The following is a 23,450-nucleotide window of genomic DNA, read 5'->3' on the forward strand; positions in this document are numbered from 1 at the left end:
AGAAGTTATTCACTCTGTCTTTTCTTATGGCCAAGATTGGTTCCTATAAATCAGCACAGGGTGCATGAAAGTTGTTATTAACTTCAGGCAGGTCATGGGTTGTGGAAACATATAAGGTGCTAATTGAAAATACCATTCTGCAGACCTTTTTCCTTCTTAATCTCCAGGCTGAAAGTTTGTCGAGTGTTTCCTCTTTTGTCACATAATGCATGTCTAGTGTCTTTTAAATTAACTTTGGGCTGCTCGTGGCTGAGTTATTACATAAGAAGCCAAGCTTAAGAACCGTTATTATAAAGCTTTTTATTGTTTGCCCTTTTTTCCTGTTCACATCTATTATGTGCATTGTTTGGAATAAGAGATTGAATGTGATTAGCATGAGTTCACTGCTCCTGCTTAATACAGTTGTGCTTTGCAATAAGAATCTTATAGTAACTTTATAAGGTGCTATAATTCTCTGCTCTACAGATGTCACTGGCTTAAGATGCACTCTCACAAATTCAACTGAATTATCATTTCTGAAGTCATCAGAGAAACTGGAAAATTCAGCAGTGGAAGAGGAGTATTTGCAGTTTTATATCTTTTATTTAAATGTGTAAGATTAAAACAGAGACCAAACATTAAGATAAGGAATATAACCTCGATGTACTCTTAACCTTACAATGAGGAGTATAGGCTCTGCAGGTACAATCTTGTGGAGTCCTTGAAGATCCTAAATATCTGATTAAGGGTATATGTATACAATACGTGAAAAAGCGAGGAAAATTGTGGGTGCCCATCTCTTTATTTGCAAGCTCCTGCTAAGATGTGAATTCCACTTCTTGTATCTTTTGCTACCCTCTCAGCAAGGTCTATACTCAAAGAAAAGATGTAAATATGATATAGTTCTGAGTTTTGACAAAAGACGCTTGGATTTGTTCTTCCTACTCGAAAGAGAGGAAATGATACTAGCAAAACTCACTTGACAAAACAAATTTACTTGAATTACAGCGCATATTCATGAAAATATGTTGGCATTACTGCAGGTTTTGACCATCTATAGTATTTAGCACTTCAGACTTCCACATCAATGTATAAATATTAACAATTCAGGATGCTCTTCGTGCCAAGGCAATTTTCTGTGGGGGTAAGCTATTGCCTTAACGCCTTTCTAAAGCTGAAGGCTTTTTAATATCAGTCATTAATCACAATTGTTAGTCCTTCATGATTTAAATTGTGCAGTACAGCTGCCCATTTCTTATGCAGAAGCAGGAAATGTGGAGTGTGGAGTTTAGTCAGTGTTTCCTTAAGTCAAACAAACCTTAGTCACACAGTAAGATACTTGAAATTACCATTTCAATTAAAAAAGAGAATCATGTTTCAAAGAGCTGATGGTTATGGTGTCTTTATTTTTATATATATTGTCTATATTTATATATATATCACCACTTCTGAATAATGAAATCACTCATTGGGTGCAAGGAAGCAGGATCAGGCCTCATCTTTGAAAGCTGTCTCTGCTGAGGAACAGTCTTGCAAGGCCAACAGCAGCTAGGTAACCCTGTCAGTCATACCACGTCAGGCTGGAATGGCCTAGGAAATGATGTCAAAAATACCAGACTGGGGCACAGAAGCCAGCAAAACTGGCACCAATGGGGGGAAAACTCATTAGAGGCAGGTTGTTTATTTTATGGGAGAGTGGGACAGAGAAAACAGGGTCACGTAACAGGAAGAGGTATGGTAAGGTATGCAAAACTCCTACATCTTACTGCAGGCTAGAGGAATCGCCTCCAAGTATAAGATCTGCAAGATGTAGCCAAAAACTTGTGAAGCTGAACACAGCATGAATGTCCTGGAGTGAAAGTAATCTAATTATTTGAGAGTTCAGATGCAGATGATACTAGTTTTGCTTAAAAATAGCACTGATCCTCTGGAATTCTTGAACAAGCTATTAAGGAATTACCATGTTACAGGGAATTTTTTTTTTCTCTTAAATTTGCTTTCAGTGCAAAGGTGTATGGTGCTGCTATGTCTCAAGCAATAAATAATCAGATGCCAGCAATGTAGCCTGACTGTGTTCAACATTGCTTGAGCTCTCTCTGCTTCCCCAGAGCCTGAAGCTGCAGCAAGTATCACAGTGCCTACCAGAGCCAAAGCACTGGCTTGAAATACCAGTGAGAGACTCTGTGGAGTGGCAGGGGGGAGAAGTGCCATAGGTCTCACCCACATGTCCACCCGAGCTTATCTGCCCTCTTGGTAATGAAGGTTTCCCTTCTTCAGACAAGAGAACAGACCTGGCCAGCACTCTCGAGAGGCAAAAAGGGCCTGAGCTATGCTTTCAGTCACTCTGATGATCCTGGGAGGATTATTTGGATGATTGCAGGATGATTTGGTGGCTCTCTCTCATAAGGCACCTTTGAACCCAGACTGCCTTAATCTAGTCATGAATAGAAGTTAATTTAGAGCTATTCAGAAGCTAATTTAGAGAGATTTACTGAGCTTTCTTCAAAGGAGCAGTCTTCTAGGATTCCATTTCTGAATTGTGATTTTTCTTTTTACTGTGATTTCCAGGCTCTGCTTCAGGAAAAAATGTCTTGGTTACTATTGTAGCACATCGGATGGTGGTTACCTGATATCTTTCAAGCAGTGCTCGATTCTTCTGGAAACACCCATGCTACCATTACACAGCACAGGGGCAACCTAGGTATGGCGCATCTGTGTGACTCTTGACCCCAGTAGTACAGGCAAAGATACCAACAGTAGGTTGCAGTGGGACTCCTAGCTTCCAACAAACACCTAATCTTCTGTATTTTTCCCCAGGAATCTCTCAGTCACCATTCTCATTACATACATCCTACCTACTGTTTGTCATCTTGCCACCAAGCAAGCTCCTGAGGCCCAGTGATGCTGTTCAGAAGGACCCCTGGCCACCTTCCACCCAGGCCTGCAACTTTCTGATGAACGTAAGGGTTATGAACAGCATGTTCCTAGGAAGATAACAGGAGATGGCTTACCTAGAGAGGGAACCAGATACTGTTTAAAAAACCTCAATATTTCCAAGAACAAACCTAAGAGCAACTGGCACTGGGTTTTCTGGAATGCTTTTGAGGCATCTTAATTGCCAGCTGTCTGAGGACTTTGGATGAACCTCATTCAAAACTTCAGGCTTTTGTGTCTTGAGGCCGTCAGATGCACCAGATGCTGAAGAACGAGCAGCAAACACATTTGAGGCCATGCAAGCACCACAGGATGGGCACCCACTCTGTAAGTTGTCCCTCTGGCCTGTGATTTCTTTTGTGAGTGTAGGATCTTTGGGCAAATTATTGTATCTCTTCTGAGTTCAGAACAAGGACTATATTGCATGAACTGTGGGGCAGTGTAGAAAGAGGGAGAGTTGAGTGTCCCCTGCATTGCTACCTGGCTGCAAGGCAGGAAAGGCTACAAAAATACCCTCTGGGGCATTGAAAGGACTACTGCTCTGGGGGATTAATGTATTTTCTTGCTGGTGCATCAGTGCTTTCTGACTGAAATGACTCTAAAATAATAATTCCTGATGCTAATGCAAGGGTGAGAACAGAAAGGATGCAGTGGTGAACCTGGAGTGAGCAAATGTCGGGGCTTCCACCCTGCAGTCTGAAGTGCAGCATCAAGATACCCAGGTGAGCGCCCCCCCCAGCTACTTTAGTTGCAAGAGCAGCATGCAGCTTAGCCCAGGACAACTACCTTGCACAGAGCTCTCGTCCACTGCAACTGAATTGTATCTACCACCTGACCCCACCTGTTCAAATATGGCACAACCTATTGGTGCTATGATTTGTGCTGATCTTTAAACTAAGATTCTTTAATTTGTATTTAGTACGAGGAGGAAGCAGGACCTTCGTTGTTAATATAGCACACCTCGCTATGCCCACATAACCCAGTCTAAGGTCTGACCCTAAATCCCAAGCGAACAGGATGTGTGCTGCCGAGGCCAGCAGAAGAGGAGCAGTTGCGGGCTTGTCTCAGCTCTTGCAGGAGAGTAGGAGGAAGCAAGCCCAAGAGAGCACAGCAATGGTCTCAGATACATCAGGCTGGTGGGTCTCTGGTTTGGGGCACACTGCAAAGTCTGTGGGGTGGCACATGTCTACTTGAGTTTGAGTAGAGGCTTGAACGCTGAGTTTCTGACTGTAAAAAGGGTTTAATTGCACTTGATAGGAGAGCATGCAGAAATACAAGATTTAGGCCTTTAGAAAAGCCGGTACAAACCTGTAGTGCAGGCAGGGTATAAGCGTGGCTCTAGACTGGGAATTGCATTGGAAGGAAGAAAACTAGATGGCTAATTCCCTGTGGTATATTTAACGCCTTCCTCACTTGCAGCAGTGTCCAGTGGGTGTCAATTCTGTGTCTGGGTCTGAATTTGGCAGCATTTCACAGTGGGTGGTTCAGTTGTAAGTAGTGTGAGGCTGAGGTTATCCTGACGCAATGCACTTGGGCACGCTTTCTTGCTTGAGTTCAGTATTTTCCTGGGGTGGGTCAGGTGGGAGCTTGATTCTTGTTTTCAGAGAGAACTTTTTCTAAAAGAGTTGGATTGGTAGAGAGGTTAACTTGGGCTGAGATATTGTCTTTCTCTGTTACTCCTTCCAATCAGATAACTAAATTGATTAAAAAGCTGTTTTAAAAACACTAGATTACTCAGTCTTTTGTAGTTCCTTTCACAAGAAAAACGTGCTAAATAAAAAGGAGCCTAAGGTTTCCAGTAGAGAGATGGGCCTGTAATCTTTGTGTCTGTGTGTGGGAAGTACTTGAAAATTGCCTCCTACAGAGAGATTAGTGACTTGTTGGTAGAGGCAAGTTTCTTAAAAATTATGCTTTGTGTAAACTTTAAATTGCAGAAAACATTTACTTCCCTGTGAACTTCGTTATTTAGGTACTATCTGAAACAAATGTCAGGCTGACACCTCACAAATTGTTTGCTGCTAATTCTCCTGTTACTTTACAGATGTTCTAAAAGTTTTCACACCAGCTTCTCCAGAAAACATCTAAAGATGAGGGCAGGTTTCATTCTGTAGCATCATTGTTTTGGCAGGTACGCAGAAAGTTGAGTGGGCTGATCATGTGCTTCCCATCTGTCAGCTCATCACTGTTAACAGCTGCTTGAAGGAAAATTGCAATTATCTCACACAGCACTGGATGCTGAAAGTTCATATGTCAAGAAAAGATGGACTTAGAACAGAAAATGTTTCATAACAGACTTTTTTATCTACAAAAGACGTCCCTATGCTGCCCTGTTGAGGGTAGTTACCTTTTGTGCAGATGTGATCTTGGCTTAATTTGGACTTGCTGATGCTTGTTGAAAAGGACATTACGCTCAGTCTGGACCTGCCTACCCTGAGACACTGAAATGCAGAGCAGGATTTTTTTCCAGTAGTGTTGAAGTCCATCTAAAGGCTGACAGAGTACTACAGTGCACATGTTTTCCTGATTTCCTGGAACCATAGCTCATTCCTGAGTGCCAGCTATTGATACGTCTCTCTCAACCACTGTGTATATTGCTGTTTCTTATCCACAGAATTGTGCTGCAAGGTACAGCAGTTCCATAGGAGCAGCTCCATATATCCACCATGGATACAGGTTCCTCCAAATGCAGGTTGGATTCTACAGCTCTACCGATTTTAATGACTAAAACCAAACTTTCCCGGCTTTCCTTGTCTGAAAACCATTCTAACAACCCAGTCAAATTGCCCACATCAGTGCTTTCCTGGGTTGCAATTTATCCCAGATGATAAATACAGAAACCTGTGCTTAACCTGGATTAGAGGCATCCTGGAGTGTTTCAAACAGGCCAGTACTTACAGGTTTTGGTACAGTGTGTTACACCATGACGGTAGCATGACTGACTTGATAAAATGGCCAGTTGCCATTTGTAGTGCACCATTCAAATAAAACTCATCTTCCTATTGATTTTTAACAGCAGCTAGGCAGGCTCTTTTGTGTGATTCATCTCCCCTAAATTTAGCTGCCTAAATATTAGACATCTCATCTGAACCAGTCATCTAGCATAGTCTCAAAATTCGTCATGAGAGATAAGCAACTCAACAGGACAGTCTGACCTGTGTCAAGATAGGTTTCTAGCGGAGATAGGGGGTTAAGCCATCTCTGGAGGTAAATGTTTTTCTCCACTGATTCTGACTTAATTTAGTGACTTTCAACAGCAAGGTGAGGGAAACTCTAGCCTTTGCCCTGTTTTCCAAAAGTATCTTTTCAAATTCAGTTATCAGTATCCTTCCTTTTAATCATGATGAAATGTCTTTGTGTTTGAAGCACCAGACTGGATTTGCTGCCATTATTTTTTGATTGCTTCCTCTTATTTTCTTACTGTTTCTTCTGATTGTGAATTAGAATAATTTCCAAGGTTGGGTGAAAAAGAGGAGAGATGTTCTATATTCTTTATTTGAACACATTTTTCCAGTAATCAATAGCATAACTAGATCTATGGGTTTCAATGTTTTCTCCTTAAAAACATAGATCAAACAGTATTGTGAAGTCATACATCTTCCCTGTCAGACATTTAATTTATTGTGCTGTTCATTTATAGCTTGAGACTAGAGAACTATTGGTTGACAAAAGAGGATGGATGGCTTTTTTATTGAGTCCTTACGCAGCTGGCAGAAGATAGCAAATGGGGGAAGGAAATGTGCAACACTCATTTCCAAATTTCTAATAAATCGTGGATGGATCACAAGGGGCTTATGCTAACTTAAATTACTATTGCATTGCATTTCCAAAGGATTGGAGGTTGACAATCATTTGTCTCATTCACTGTAGTTAAACTAAGCATCAGAAAGCAGCTTAAGAACAAACTTTTAGATTGGTATGCAACAGCTAATGTTATGGGTATACACAAACAGCATGATCCATTTCTAACTCAGTTGTGGCTGTTGCTTCATCCCTCTGAAGCTAAAGCAATATTAGCATTAGAACAGTTCTTGTTTGGTATTATTCATCCCATTATACTCCAGAGTTCCTCTTCAAGTTAGTAGTTTATGGCAGTGCGAAAGTGATTTCAGCAGCTTGCTTCTCCGACGGCTGTTTGTTGAGTTTATGCCCAGGACGGTCATGCTGTGGGCAGCACTTTGGAGCCCAGATGCTGCTGCTGTTGCCTCAGAAGTTCTTCGTTACGAGGCAGTGTGCATCTCTCAGCCTTCACTCCTGTAATCTCTCTTCCTCTGATGATTTTGAAGTACATAAAAATTTTACCACTGTAGAAAAATACAGATGTTTATTGGATTGAAATAATAATTCCCTGTTTTGAATATTTTTCTGGGTTTTGTAGTATCAGGTTGTAGGTTTCATCTTCTGCTTTGGGGACCTTTGTGACTCTGTTACTCTGCTTTTGCCTCACCATATCCATCCCCATCTTTATCTGTATCCATAATGATGTTGCTTTTGTTTAGTAATTTTACCCATCTGTAAAATTCATGTTCCTGCTGAGCACGCCATAAGCATGGACACTACCCTTGACTGAATTTGTTTGCAAGGTCATTTGCACTATCAGTGTTCAATGCCTACTCTTACCATGATTCCTGGGGGGCGGAGGGGGCGGGGGGAATGGACATTTATCACAATTATTACTGGATTAGGAAAAGACCATTCTTAGCTGGAGGGGAAAAAGAAAAGGTAATAATTTGTCTATTTTACCCAATTTCTGCTCCTTTTGTTGTTAAAGAGAGGAAAATGTAATTTGAAGAAAGGAAAAAATCCAGGACAATTCTTTATTTTTTCTCAGTGGGAATGCTTTGTCACTGTGATACTTTTTCCCCTTAAGGGTAGTTCTGCCATAACATTTAAAATTTTTTTTAATGATCTTTCGACCACAGATTAACAGTGGGTATAAGCCATGCAATCTGAACTTGGAACCACTTTGTCATCTAGTAGCTTTCGACCACAGATTAACAGTGGGTATAAGCCATGCAATCTGAACTTGGAACCACTTTGTCATCTAGTAGCAGCAGAAGTCTTGTATCCTCCCTCTCAGGGGGATGAATGCTATTTAGCCATAGCAATTAAAGACATTGTGATTGGTTTCAAGTTAGACATCCTGATGGATTGGTTAGAATAAAGATCTGTATTCTACAGTTCTTTAACATTCCTGAGTTCCTTGTGCTTCACTTTTTCTTCAATTTATCTTTTATTTAGGTGTGTTAGTTAAAGCTAATATTACAGTTACACACATGCAAACAACATGTAAACAACTGAAGAACTATTAGCAAAGAGGGCTGCAGAAGCCATTATGCTAATAGAAGTGTTTCTACTAAGCAGAAGGTGAATGAATGCATTATATAATAATTCTCTTCAGAATTTTAAACAGTGTATATATGAAGGAAATGCAAGGAAAGTGATATCTGAGCTTTTTTAAATGAAGTGAAATTTCTTCTTGGCCACATCTTAATAGACAGAAACAGGCTAAGACACATTTCTTTTATCTGCACAAAATGAATAACATTTAAATCAATAAACCCAATAGTGAAGAGTAAGCGGTTATAAGTAAGTAGCTGCAAATGTCAAATATAGTAAGTGTTTAGAAATACATTGACAAAACTGGAATTGGTACATTTGTTTATTTTTTAGGCAAAATATACTTGCATAGTAATCAACACTGACCATGAAAATAACATGCAGAATTAAATAATGCGCAATCGATTTTTGAAGTGAAGAATGCTTTTATATCACAACATCATTATCCAGCAATCAGCCTCGTAAAATCTTACAAAAGGGCTCTTAAATGGGACGGCACAAGTCAAAATAATTACCTTTATTCCTATTACATTCAGAAAAGTTCCTGTGTAGAATAGGTAGAAGAAAGGAAAAGGAATGGGTGGATGGGATATGCTGTAACAGAACTCCCTCAGACTTGCCTTTTGCCTGCACATCAGCTTACCTTGCAGAAAGAGCACTGGCCAGACTTTGCCATTTGAAAGCTTTTAAACACCTTATTTTAAAAACCCTATACACAAAGGGAGAGGGCTATGCAACTTCTAAAAATTAACACTTAAAAATATCTGCCCATATACATCCCTATGTGGAACACTTGTGTCACCTTGTCTTAAGAAGCTGCTTCATGCAAACTGTGTTAGTGTTTTCCATCACAGATTTTCTGTCTTCCAAGCTTCATGAAACCTTATGTATAAATACATTTGTACATACAAATCTCCAGTCTTTCATTCAGAGGTAGCCTTTGAGTTTGGGGAGATGGTCTCAGGAAATATTTTCACTCTTACTCTCTAGAGTCAGAAAAATTTTCCATATCTTTCTCAACAAAACAGCTTATGAATCTCTTCTCATCCCCTCATAATTCTGACCCAAACTAACAGCTTTTCAGTTTCCAGTGAAATGAAGTTTGAGGTGGGGGGTCAAACTAACCTATTCTGGGACTGAACTTGTCTACCATACTTACTGTAGCATTAGCTGAATTTGTCTGTGAGGACTTTGGTAGCGTAGCCTAAGGGGAAGCCCAGCAGCACTGGGGCAGACCAGAGCGGCATGTCAGCAGTAGTAAGTTCCCATTCCTGCACGTCAACAGGTCTTGTACTCCTCTGTGACAGGCCAAATAGTTTGACTGTAAAATGTGACCTATCTTGAGCAGGTGCAGAAACCAAGTTATACCCTTTAGTAGTCTTCACCAGACCTGTCTGGCTCACCCGCAGAGCTGTCAACAGCACTTATCACAGAGTGTTAATGAGCATTCTTGGTAACCAATATACTCTTCCAAATTAGTCCTATAGTTAAGAAGTCTCTAAAGGGGCATGATGGTCTGCACCAACTCCTTCTGAGGACGATGTTTGTGCACCCTGACTCTAAGTCATTGATAGGCATCATGCAAGCTTAAGCTTTAAAGCAGTGAGTGATTGTAACACTTTTAGGTACCCTGGACCTACCATCACATTCTCAGAGGCTTGTACTAATCTGCGTTTTAAGAGACTTAGTGCATTCAATGTCTTCACAAGGAAATCTTAAAAAAAACCCCAACCAACCAAAAAAAACCCTACCCCCCAGTTTCTTCATACAAGCATGTTTGCAATTTTTTCCCCATTCTTTTTAAAGAACTGTGTTCAGATAAAAAAATATATGGTTGAGAAAAGATCCATTAGAATTAAACTGCAATCATTGTAAACTACTGTCAAACTTCAAGTATTTCTACTTTTCCTATTCCTTTTATTTTCTCAATAAATAATGGACTTGTTCAGTAAGTGAAATAGACTGCTTCAGTAGCCCATCATGTATTTTATTTTTGCTAAACTTTTGGTTGTGCTTTTTATGTCAAGCCACTTAAAAAAACCCATTCTGTCAGACTGTTTTTCATTTAAACTTATTGTAAATTACTTGAAAGGTTTTGTTTGTCCCAAGTGCATCTTAGGTTCAGTGCAATAGATACCACTCAGTCCTTGATGGCCTAGGGAGATAAAACATAGGATGGCTAGATACTCAACAGTAGTTTCTGAAATCCCTGGCATATCCTTCTCCACACTGCCTCCCTGTTTCCCCCATAACCTTTTACACAGGTTTACATGTATTCTCATAATTTTTTCACAAGGTAATATAAAACCACTTCCCCACTCTTTTAAATGTCAAAGATGTACACCAGGGAAAACACAGGAAAAGGTTTTGTTTAAAACAGCCTCAGCATCATTGAGGCAACTGATGTTTTATTATGTTGCCTGGTGAACTCATCCTAGAGCAAATCATGCAGGAAGATGAATGCTTTGAAGGCCTTTGAGATCAATGATTATTCTTCCAATGTATCCTAACTGCTGAAACATGCCTAAAAATAAATGTTTGATGATTTACACAGAGAAAACTTATAAAGTGTTCATTATCTTTTAAAAAGTTTCATTGCTTGTCTTATGTGTGAGGCAAAAAACCTACCTTTGTGTTTCCACCTATCTAAATATTTCATAGACTCTCCTCCTATACCCTTACTGGTTTGATTTCCAATCTCCAGTTGGCACTTAGAGCCAAATTTTCATGATATTCAAGAACGTACACATTGCTTACGTGCCATAGCTACTTCCATGTGTAGGTACTGAAGCAAGTCTGTGTCCATACACCAGATACTGTGCTCACCATTTAAATTTTAGCACATCATTGTAATGGAGTCTCAAGCACAGCAATCAAAATAATGCCCCTTTGAGACATTTTTATAGCTGACCCTTAAATCACACAAAACAATATATCTTTTTCATTATTAATATCTTACTTTCCTACCAAATATTCACTCTGATCTTTTTCCATAAGTCAACATATTTCTCCCTCCCCAAGCAATACACAATAGTAAGAAAATACTTACCTTTCTGAAGGTAAAATGAATACTAGAGTTTGCTACATGTGTTCTAAGCTTGCTTTAAATTTTAAAGCTTGGTTGAATACATGTAGAATATTCACTTTTTGTTTGTGTTCTTAAAGTTTAAAAGGGTGAGATGGGTTATACTTTTTTTCAATTGCTGTCTTTTTGGTGCATCTTCACATAGGGATGTGTTTGCCTCTTGGGAAGTTGGCAGTATAAGTGGCTGACAAACTAGCTAATAAATCTGAGGTTAATAGGGCTGTAGACAGCAAAGTACATAGGCGTAGGAAGGATCACCAGCCACAGAATGCTGCACATCTAGAAGCTGTCAATACAGAGTATGAAAAATGCAAAGGACAAAGCAAAAGTAGGAGAAGTTCCAGCTCATTTTTCTGCTTGCTGAAGCAATCTCTCACATCAGGATATCCTGGTCCTCTAGGGAAGACATGTATTTAAGGCTTGATCTTGCTTCTACTCATGCCAGAAGAAAGTCTCCTTTTAAACCCAAAGTGGACAGGATCAGGTCACTAATGACTGTCGCCCCAAAAATAAAACCAGAAAAAGCAACAATGCTTCAGTTTATATCAAAATGGCACATCTGTATAAGAAGTAGCATGCTCTACTTCTTGTGTAAAAATTAGTTTGAATTAATTTAGCGGTATTTAGAGATGGGTATTAGAGCTTTAAAGCTGATTATTCTAGTTCTCTTAATTAGTGGACGAAATGTCTGATACAGCTGCTGTGCACTCATGGTATTGAGGACAATTTCCATCTGGGGGAAAAAAAAAAAATCTTTTGAAGACATTTTCTGTGCAGTACATTAAATCCCTTGAAGTAGCTTGTGGCCAGAAATTTGAGTAAGTCAGCATGGTGCTCTTGAATTCAACAGAGCCACACTGATGGCTGTTACCTGTGATTGTCATTGAATAATGCAATGAAATTCTCTTAATGCATGAATGCAAGTAGGAAATAGGAAGGGGTGAAAAGATGTTACCGCTCCGCCAAAACTGTTCAAAGAAATAACAACTGCTAAAGAGTTGCATCTTCGATATGCTTTCCATTTGTCTAAAGCCACCATAAAAATAGCTGACTGGAGACTTAAAGGTGTGCACATCACCATACTGCTAGGAAATCCTCCCTGCACTAGGAAGACTGCCAGGCTGCTCTGCTGGTTTCCTTGAAGGCGTGATGCCCTGAAGGCTCCATTCTCCCATCTTCCTTCCCTGTGAGATTTGTCAAATGCCTTTTGATCGTGGAAAGACTTTGGCAAGAGGTCATGGTTTTCAAAGGGAGCCAGGATGCCCTATGCCAGCTGGTCCAGAGTAAGCGCCTGCCTCTGGGCTCTTCCCAGGTGCTGTGGACACCATCCCATCTCGTGGCCTCACACTTGTTGCAGAGCACCAGCAGTTTCTGCAGGCAGCTGCTTACAGCTGGGGAATGGTAAGTCCAGGGAACAGCTCCTCTTTGAAGGAGGAGTTGGCTGGGAGCTGCACCCCGTTGACTCACGCGGAGCGGCTGCCTGCCATGGCCGTGCTGCCACGAAGCACGTCTTCTGTGCATTTGTGTTGCACAATTGAATTAGTGCCCTGAGTTGGGAAATTCTTTTTATTTATGTTTTTAAGTTTGAAGCTAATGCACTGGTTTGGGCAGGGATGAGAAGTAGCCTGCTTAAAGGGGGAAGGGAGAAGACAAAGCTTTTCACCCCATAGGGCCACACATTCATATATGAAAGTCTTGGTCATTTGGAAGGGTGATCTGAAGGGAGGCACTCATGGAAAGTGTCACGTAAGCACATTGTTTAGTATTGCATGAGTAACCCTCCTGGCTAAAAACTCAATTAAGTGTGTGGTTAAGTGCCAGACTGCGGGGACTGGGGTCTTGACTCATAATGTTACCTGAAACAACACTCCTAACTGAAACTGAGGTTCCCTGATGGACATTGTGTCATCTTCTAAAAGAGGTTTTCACTATAAATATACACTGCTCAAAACAAGACAGAGCCAGGGTGTTAGCGTATTCCTTAGGCAACTCAGTGGGCAAAGTGAGATTGCAGTAACAGAGGTGATCGTGCTTCTTTATACCCTAAAGATTCAAATTCTGTGACAGGATTAAGATTTGCCCATGTCATTAATCTGATTTGTACTGGCACCTGAGATTTCCTTTCTTGTACCTAGACTCTCCACTAAGTCTTCACATAACAAGAAATAATTGTGCCTATCATTGTCGATTCAGAAGATTCACACATACGTGCTTGCTGACACAAGACCTGCACTTGATTTAGTGGGATATGAAACTGAATACTGTGACCTCACTGGTATTCCACTGTGTTTGGGGTTGTTTTTTACCTAAGCATTAAGTGCTTTGACAACACAGATGCTGGATATGCAAATAGTGCAACTTCTGATATTTCTCAATTTTAGTATAAGAAATATATACTCTAAGGGGAAAGTGCTGATTGCCAGGCCCTGGAGTGTTTAACAGTAAAGAGAAGCTACTATAGTTGTCTTTTTTTTTATCCTTAAACTCCTTCAGGAAGTGTCAAATATGGACCACTGCCAGAGGAGGGATGCTGTATTAATAAACCTTTGGTCTGATACAGCATACTTTCTTAGGCTTTTGAAAACAAAAAAAAATTTACATTTACATTAAACCTTTAAATTTACAAAGACTTTTTATTTTCAGTATTATATTGACAATTGAAAGGTATTTTTCATTTATTTTAAAATTATGGTCTCTTATTTCATGCTTATCTTCCACAATGAAGTTACGATTCTTGTGCCTGTGACCCCAAAATCAGTTGCCAGAGAAATAAATGTCATGCCACAGATTCAATCCAGGACTTCAGTGCAGGATCAAGTGCAAAGAACAAAGGAGAAGATAAGTGGCTTTCTAAAATAGAAACATCTATTAGAAAAACCCATTTGTTTTTGTCAGCTCTATTTGAACATATAGTTCCCATGTCAAAATCTCCACTTAATTGGAGTATATGTATTTAAGTTTTGCAATGACTTTGTGCTCTTGGGGCTTATCCAGGTTCCACTGAAATCAGCTGGAAGATTCCTTTCCTAGTTTTAGTGGACTTCATTTCTGGGCTCCACTAAAAATCTTCACATTTGGAGATACTAAACTGAAAAGTGGGTATCAAAAGTAGAAGAGCTTGATATGTAACTCACTTTCAAAGGATCCAGATCCAGAGTGTGCTGGATTCTATTCTGTTGATTTCTTTAACCACCATTAAACAGAAGGTGAGTGAATCTCTTCCTAGAGCACTTAGAGCAAGATTTTAAATCATAGGACGGTTGAACGCTGAGGCATCAGAATTCTTAGTTGCCCAAATATCTGAAAATCTGGCCTTCCTCAGAATTTCCTACATAAATTTAGCACACATTTAACCATGGTACTTGCAAGTGAGAAAAACATATTCTGCCGTAAGATTTGTCTGGACTGCAAATTAAAAATGTTTAAGGAATATCATTCTCTAATTTTCACATTTACTTTCAGTCAGCTGTGGTTCCATAAATTAGCTGTTTACCTCTCACTTAGTCTTTGCTGTCTGTATGTTGGATACGTAGTTCGAGCTGGTTGCCTACACTCCCCGTTGCCTATGGGAAGAAGCAGACAGCTCCAGCCAGGGCAAGGGGTTAAGTCTGATGCACTGAATTGTGTGCTTGGAGGTGCCATTGACTATGGCAGGAGTTTTAGAAACCAGCTGAGATCAACTTATAGATGGGTAAAGTCAGGTGAAATGTATACTATCTTTAGCAAACAAGAAATGTGATTGGAAGCCTTCTCTCTGACCTACAGGAAAAGATGTACTAATAAACAGCAGTCAATCCATCAGCCAGCAAATGGTTGTATTTTCACTGAAAGTGGGTTTGATGCTTAAAGGGGAGATGGGTAATTAAGACTTTATCTTCCGAAATATTAAATATTGATTTGTAGACATTTAGCAGCAGGCATAAAGCTCTCCTGAGAACTGGCAGCAACTGTCTAAAAGATTATAAAAGATTTTACTTCTCCATGTAGAATTTAACATTTGGGTTTTTATTTAAAATTTATGAAATGAGAGTAAAATAAATCAGGAGGTAACTTCTAGCCCTCCAAGGGCATGTTACTTCTGCTCCACGTGGCCATTCAGAGTCAAAAGGGATATATGATTATTTTTTAAGGTTTGTATTGGCTTTTGGTTTATTGAAGTGTCAGGAGGTTTATAAGCTCTTCAACTCCAATTTTGATTGTTTTATCCAACTACTGTCACTTCTTATCAGTATTAAAGCAGAAATCAAAGCACGGGACCCATGGGAAGTAGTGTTTCAAATGTACACCACCACTCTTTTTTGTCACTGTTCTGAACTACGCACCTCTGCTCCTGACAGCAAACCCACAATGAGATAAGGAGGTGAGTTTCATACTTCATTAATTCATTTGTGAATTAAACAAAGGCATTTTTAACTAGCGTGTATTTCTTTCCACCTGCCTAGTCCTTTCTTTATGACTTGCAAAAATTGCTAAAGTACAGCAGACATCACATAGGGTAGCTTTGCTCTAGGCAGCCTGTTTGTCTCCCCAGGCTTTTGCTAATTGCACATTGGGAATCTGCATGATTATGTTTGTTCAAACAGGTGAAAAAAACTATTCCAGCTTAGCTGCATCTTACAGATGTTTCTCCCCAAGAGAAAGCAACTCAGATTTATTAACTGGATTTGAAAACTTAGCCCCAAGTGTGGTACTTGTTGGTGTGAGTAAAGTTAACCAGATGCTTAGCTACCTGAGAGCGGCTTGGCACGGGCTGCCTGCAGGACACTGCTGCCATACTGAGGATGCAGGTGTGAAGTGGTTTGAAAATCCCTGCCTCTGCAGAAAAAAAAGCCCTCATACTAAAAGGAAAGGAAGAGTTAATTCTTGCTAGGCAGTGTCTGGGTGGCTATTATGAGGTTTTATTGGTGGAATCTTTCCCTATCACAGCTCAGCTACAAAAATGACAATATCTTCACTGAGTAAAATTGCAGTATTTTTAACTATGTGCTCATGGCTCCGTGGTCCAATCTGTGGAATAATAGTCAGTCTTGTAAATCCAGAGCTTTATTCATGGTAAAGCATTTGTGCAGCAACTTTTCTTTCTTTTTTTCTGTTTGTTGTTTTTTGAGGTGGGGGTGTGTGTGTTTGGGTTTGAGTTTTGGTTGGGGTTTTTTTGAGATGTCTATGCATTAGAAACCAACATGAATTTTCACAGTCCATTTTATTTGGGTTAACAAGTGAATTGAATTTAAGAGATGACATTTTCTGTGCTTTATTTGCAATAGTTTCCATTTGATCAAATCCATTTCAGAATGTTCTCTATTTTATGCAGACTCACTTCAAATAAGTGTAAGCAAAATACGTTCATTTTACCTCTGGATCAGCTTATTAGGTTTTAAAAGTGCATTTCCACTATACCATCAACAACAGCAAAGGAAAAAAGGGAGGAGCAGTGACAGAAAATCTATTTGACAGAGTACATAGTTTCTTTGCACATATGTATATATAGGTGTGTGGGTTTATATGGGTAAAGTAATGGTGATGGCACTGATGGAGCAGACACATTTTAGCATTATAATGACAAATCATAAAAGATGACACACTTTAAGAAAAGATGATGTTTATTGGAGACTTGATTATTTCCTACCTTCACCAAATGGAAAATTGACTGAGACAAGAGAGAGGCAATACAATTAGAAGTCAATACTTAAATCTTACTTTAAACACTGCAATTGCAAAAAGCAGATATTTCATAACAAAGATGTTGCTGTGGCATAAGCCAGGAAAAAAGACAATAGGGTGAAGCAGGCAGATCTGTACATTTGCACATTTCTAAGTAAGTATATATACAAGATATTTTTGAGTCCTTGGGGTTTTATTAAATTCTTTACTTTTGTTGACCATTTCAGCGGGGCTATAGACCCAGAAGGGACATACATTTTATGTTATTTTCATTTTGACATTTTTATTGTTAAATGTTGTGCACTGGGTTACATTTTTTTGTGCTCAAGTTTAGTTACTTGAATCCTGAAGTCCTTTTATTCATCCTGCCATCTGTCATTGATGTAACTGACTTTTGTGACAGCGTTGACAGGATTTATCTAAGAGTTTGCTGGATGGCACATTTTATAAAATCAAATATAAATAAAAGGGTCCATCATCTGGGGGATATGGGATTGGAAGTCAATGGGTGTTGATGATGCTTAGTTTCACAAAGAGCTATTCAAGAACTCACACAATCCCCCCTTACAGATTTATCTCTCTTTATATATGACCATGTTCATATTCCCTTCAGGTTGGGGAGCAAAATGTTGTTTTTCTTTTTTTCTTTCCTAAGACCTGCCAGATAATCAAATATGTACCTGCATTTCTTTCTGACATTTCAGAAATACTAAATATTGTATTCTGGTGATAATGCTTTCCGAAGAAGGAAGGAGATGGCCCATTTAATAATGTATACTTCATTTACAGTTTGGAGTGTTAGCCAACTACTTGTGATGATACTTCTTCCAGTCATAATACTGATATATGCAGAGTTCTAACTACATTTTTAAATAGAAAAACAACTGAATGATACATTCAAAATAATTCATGGAGAGGAAATAGATGTATTTCAGCATGGGAGAATATTTATGCATTATTTAACAGCAATAATGTTTGAATTCATACATTATGCAAATGCCATTATAATCAGGAAAATGAAAGAACTTGGACTGCTGCAACATCTTTAAATCTACCATTAGGTACTTATTTGTGCATATCATTTAATACTGCACAATGTTACAGTATGTCACTTGAAGAGAGAAGTTTTCAGAGACTAACAGGTTATAAAAAAGTAAAGCTGATGAATCCTGATTGCTACCTTGATGCTAATGTCTATAAATTTATCAGCAAACAAGAGTAAAGGCTTTAATGGTAATTTACATAAACTCCTCTTCCAGAGATAAGTTACTGGGGTTTTACACACAGTTCACATTTTGCGTTGTGATCCTTATCCATACCCACCCCCACACAACAGATCGGCACACAGCGTGGGCTGACGCCAAATTGTATTTTCTCAATGTATCAGCAGCTATGTTCCAAACCTATCAAAACCAGCAAGCCTGACCATATAAAACCAAAGCTGCTTCTGTCTCCTCTTATCTTCAAGACAAAATATAAAAAAAAAATTAAAAAAAAAAAAAAAAAAGCCTGTAATTTGGTGAAGAGCATTAATAGACCTTCCCTCTTACTAGTTGGGTTTGTTTCTTTCTCTGCTTAACTAAATTCATAAACCCACATATATGTATGCGTGCACTTCATTGCAGTTTTGCTGCACCACGCTTCCTTTATAACGTCTGTGGTTTTGCAGGCAGTATGCGTGCGCATAAACGTAGCCCATGGGAACAGGAGCAAAAAATCGCCGTGTGCAGACTGTAGGCTGGCTTTGCGTCGGCCACCTTCAGCCCGGCAGCCAGGCCGGCACAGACGTGTTCCAAGGCGCAGCTCTGGGGCTACTTAGATGCAGGGGGTCTGAGCAGGGGGCTCAGCACTGTGCCGAGGGGGCTTTGGCAGAGCTGGCCTCCAGCCATCAGCCCATGAGAGGAACAGGTTTCTGCCCCCGTGTTGGGGGCTTCCTGGCCTCTCCCTGCCCCTCCTGCTTTTGCGTCCTTAGTCTTTCTCTTTTCTGCAATGGTTTCGTTTTTAAATAGCTCCTCCATTTCTTTCTTCTACTCCATTCAGGCAGGCTTCTACCAGCTGTGTGGTCCTTCCAGCCTTTCCTCTTTAGTACTTCAGGCATTAATGAATTTCTCCTCCAAACAATATATGAAGTCATCTGTAGCATGAAGTACTCCCATCTTATGAAACTGAAACGCAGCTAGTCAGACCTATGTCCTCGAAAGTGTCTGGGTTTGAGCCTAAGAAGTTGAGGGTTCAGCTCACTCTTTGGAGCAGCAATCTCATGTTAGACCCAGAAGAAGTCCTTTTCCACTGGCATCAGTCTTCAGTGCACCAGCTACGCAGGCACTCACCCTGACCTTGCCATCCCAGTGGGGAGAGCCAAGAGGGGTGTGAGAGGAGAAGCCACCTGTGAAGACTGTGCTTCCAGTTCTGCCGTTTGCCTCTCAGAGGTGAAACCCAAGCAGTTTACTTGCTGCCCACCTGCACAACCACTCTGGAGCTGTGTTTCTATGGACTTGCTCTGGCTGGTCTCTGAAATCTCAGGGTCTCTTATGTCAGCACATATGAAAAGTAAAAATGCACAGGACACAGGAAGAACAGAGTAGACAGGTCCTCCTTATCTATCTCATGGAGAATGCTGATGCTTTGGGGTCTGGTGATGACGATTAAAAAAAAAAAAACAACTGCAATTTTTTCTGGGCTATTCTTCTTTGCCCTTATGGGAATGAGAACTTGAGAAGTAGCAGTGCTGATTATCTTGTGCTTTTCAGTCTCCCACATTTGACAAATATATCCTGGAGGGATTGGGCTATGGATGATTTTGCCAAATTGGAAGTAAACATTGCATCTGATTTTTTCCTACCAAACGTTAGGCATGCTTAAGGTATTGTCAGGAAAGATGAAAGACAATGGAGCTTCCTAGTCAATGATGGGCTATGCCAGGTCCTTTCTTGCCTGGCTGATTTTTAGGTCAGTATTTAGGAAAACAACGCCATCAGTAGCCACAGGGGTGCATAGTGATGAAAGAAGAGCTAGACTTTCCCCTTGTAGTCCATAAGCAAACAAAATTTCTTCCAAATTATTCATATTGCAAACCTTTTCATTTCTAGTAACTAATATGTCTGTTAATGGTAAAAATGAGAGCAAACAGAAATGAAGAAAAACTGTACTGAGAGAGCAACCCATTTTCTTAACCCATTAAATAAAGCTGGCCCAAGGAGTGACTTACAGAAATGGACAGCAGAGGGAAATTTACACTCTGATTTCCATGTGCCTTTGTTGTATGGCAAGCAAAAAAGAATTTGCATGCAGATGCCATCAATCCAGCATGTCTCATAAACACTCTATTCCCATAATAGCTCAGGAATTCAGAATAGATCTTCTTGCAACGGGGTGGCATTTGGACACATTTTGGGTACTCACTAATTTGAATCCAGTTCACAGGCTGGAATTTTTACTGTGTTAGAATCTTCCAGAAATGATTACTTTTGATGGCAGAGTGGATGCAGTACTGTTTGCTCCTCCATCATAAAGATTGTGCCAGGGCTTCTGCTACAAAATGTCTATTGCTTAACAAGAAAACACAATTCAACCAATATATTGTGCTCCTGGCTAAGAACTGGCATGCAAGAATTCATCCTGGAAATTTTTATTTGCAGCGAATAATACTAATTTCTCAGAGTACAAAATAATGCATGAACTCCCTTTTGTTGAATATTAACTAATTTTTATGGCGTGGCAGTCAGTTGTTGTAAAGCTGGCTGGGAAAAGAGAGAGGGACAGTAGAATGCAGCAGGCACCAAGGGTGCAGTAACAACATGTGCCCACTCCATTGCCAACTGGAGATTACTAGCTGATGACAAAGAGGAGACAGGGCTATAGAAACTGGAATCAATATGTTGTGCAATGGTAAATCAGTTAATGAGTTATTAACTTTGGAGTGGTTATAGTACTGTCTTTAATGCAGACCTCCCTGTTTTACCTGACTTTGACAGTGACAGCTGCGCACTGGCTGTACAAGAAGTAAGCTGGTTATCACTGCAATCATTTTATGGCACTGTTGGACTAGTTGTTCTGTTGTTTGTGCATAAGTGAACTGAGGTTTAAGTTAGCCTCAGGTGCATTTCCACATCCCCAGTGCCTGAACACAGCACGAAAGCCCAGCCTTAGCTAAGACAACATGTTCACATCACTTCAACGCTTTCTCCTGGCTGCTGTGCTCCTTTTGGTCAAGCAGATGGTACAGCATTTTGTAGAAGCTGTCCAGCATGTCTGTGTTTTCCCTCTGATTACAGCTCCCGAGATGAAATTTCAGAAAGTGCCAAATCCAGCCAGGCCTCTGTATGATTAACAAAGATGCCATCCCCACCACAGAGAAGTGCAAGAACCGTGGCAATCACTCAGCAGAGGTGCTTGGAGACACCGAGAGAGTCAATGGAATGGTTAACCCTGAAGCTGTCACGCTGTAGAAATCATCTCTTCTGCCTAATGCAACCCTGTTGTTTTGGCAGCGTGGGCAAACTCTAGCTGCAGGAAGTGCCTGCTTGGCTAAGAGAATACGGCCTCCTTCTGCAAAGTTATGAGAAATTAAGATCAGAGCATTAGATTTCTATAGACTTAGAAGAGGGTCTTCTAAATGATGACCATAAATTCTACGCAACCAAAAAATGACAAAGTAACTTCTTTGGGATTTTGTTTACTGGTTCGGTAGAATCCCCTGCATGTGGAAAAGCATCTCTGAGTTATCTCCTTTTCTCAGCTCTTCCTTCTTTGGAGTAGGACTATTGCTGCTCCTACTCCTAGTGGTTTCTGATTCACTGAGGACATGCTCCAAAATCTGCTGAAGCCAACAGAAAAATTCCCTGAGAGCCCAAACTCCAAATTTCTGTGGTTTTCCCCATTCAAGATCTTCCAGTGTCTGTCCCCAGTGTGCCAGGATAGGTCTGGAATACTTGCTTTTCGAAACAGAAAAATTAACTCCAACATGAAACTTGGCACTGACTTCAAAAGGATTACCCCAGTCAGCTATGTTCTGGCAATCCTTGCTTACAGCACAGTTTTCACATATGTTAAATGTTATGCTGATAGTTTGCATATTCTGATACTAAATAAATATGTACATTTATGTACACTGTGATGTAACAGCAATTTATATCTCATATGACCATCTGACATTGTTTCTCCTAGGAATGGATGTATCTCCTCAGCATCATGAGAAAAATGCTACTTCAACCTAACAGAATATTTTAATTTCAGATAGTTAAAATGATATATCTTTAACACAAGGTTGTCTGCAGTTTGTGGTATGGCTTTTGTAAGTTTGCTAATTCCTTTGGGTTTTAATTAGAAACAGTTCAGCTACGTTTCCCTAAACCATGCAAATGCTGCAGCTCCCACAAATGGTATTATTAAGATGGCTTCTTCATTGATTTTTCTTTGGCAGCTGTTTGTTTCTCTTCCAGTTTGTTGTGGCAAACACTGGCATTTGTCACTTCTTCCAGTAACTGAAGCTTTCTGCTTTAATAAATGCACATATTAGATGCTATTCTCTTTCTCTGCTTGATAGGTGTATAGTGTCAGGCAGAAGAAGGTCACAATGATGTTAAATTTGCTGCTAAGCAAAGGATCAGAGTGTAAATGAAATCTTGAAAGCTGGGAAATGAGAATGTGCAAGTGTAAATAATGTATTAATTATTGACAGCTAAGGGACCGAAGAGTCCTATTTAGTAATGACATCTTCATTGTCACACTGTCTGACACTATCTCAGGTATTTTTATTTTAATAACAGGTTTTCCCCCCAAGATAGTAAGTATTTCAATTTACCAGTGTAGCTTTATTGATATTTTTCATTTTCCTTGGCTTTCCTTTATCTTACTGCAGTCTAGGTGTTTCATTCAGGAGGGGGCAGGGGAGAAGCAAATCCTGTTATTTTATTGTGGCAAGTGATATTATTATGGTGCAAAATAGATTTTTCTTATAATAAAAGAGCACAATACTGAGGTGCAAAAGGAGATTCCACCTCATCAGTTATTTATGGAAGTTAAGATATATTTTAGGAAAAGACATATGATAGCTAAGGGCTCACTTTTGCCAACAGGCCTTCCCAGCCATGACTAGTGCTTAACATATGCCAGAAGCAGAACTGATTTCACCACAGCTTTCCTGAGTGAAACACCAGTTAGGTTAAGGAAAGGTGTTTATGAGGTAAAAGGCTTTTAATATTCTGTACTTTCCAAGCATTGCACAAAGTCTAGGAGTAGTAGTAAATTCTTTAATATTTAAATGATTTTTATTACAAATTAGTGCAGATAAAATTCCCATGATCCAAAAAAGGTCTTGGTGTAACAGCTGTTTGCATAAGGCTGCTAGATGTAAACAGCTAGGAGCTTTCAAATACCAAGATTTAAAACAAAAAAAAAACACCCCAAAACAAACACCTCTCTCCCCCCCTCCCCTGATCCTTGTTTGCCAAAT

The 23,450-nt window shown here is 39.8% G+C and overlaps 1 long non-coding RNA gene across 1 annotated transcript; it reads left to right on the forward strand.

Annotated features, from left to right (window-relative positions):
• Positions 1-1,288: 1,288 nt before the first annotated feature.
• On the forward strand, positions 1,289-23,289 carry LOC138686420 (uncharacterized). The gene is made up of 4 exons (XR_011325791.1): positions 1,289-2,680; positions 2,797-3,240; positions 3,543-3,635; positions 21,271-23,289. It is a non-coding gene; the product is annotated as an uncharacterized lncRNA (long non-coding RNA).
• Positions 23,290-23,450: the final 161 nt, after the last annotated feature.

This window comes from Haliaeetus albicilla, chromosome 8 (assembly GCF_947461875.1).
Source record: "Haliaeetus albicilla chromosome 8, bHalAlb1.1, whole genome shotgun sequence".
Taxonomy (NCBI): domain Eukaryota; kingdom Metazoa; phylum Chordata; class Aves; order Accipitriformes; family Accipitridae; genus Haliaeetus; species Haliaeetus albicilla.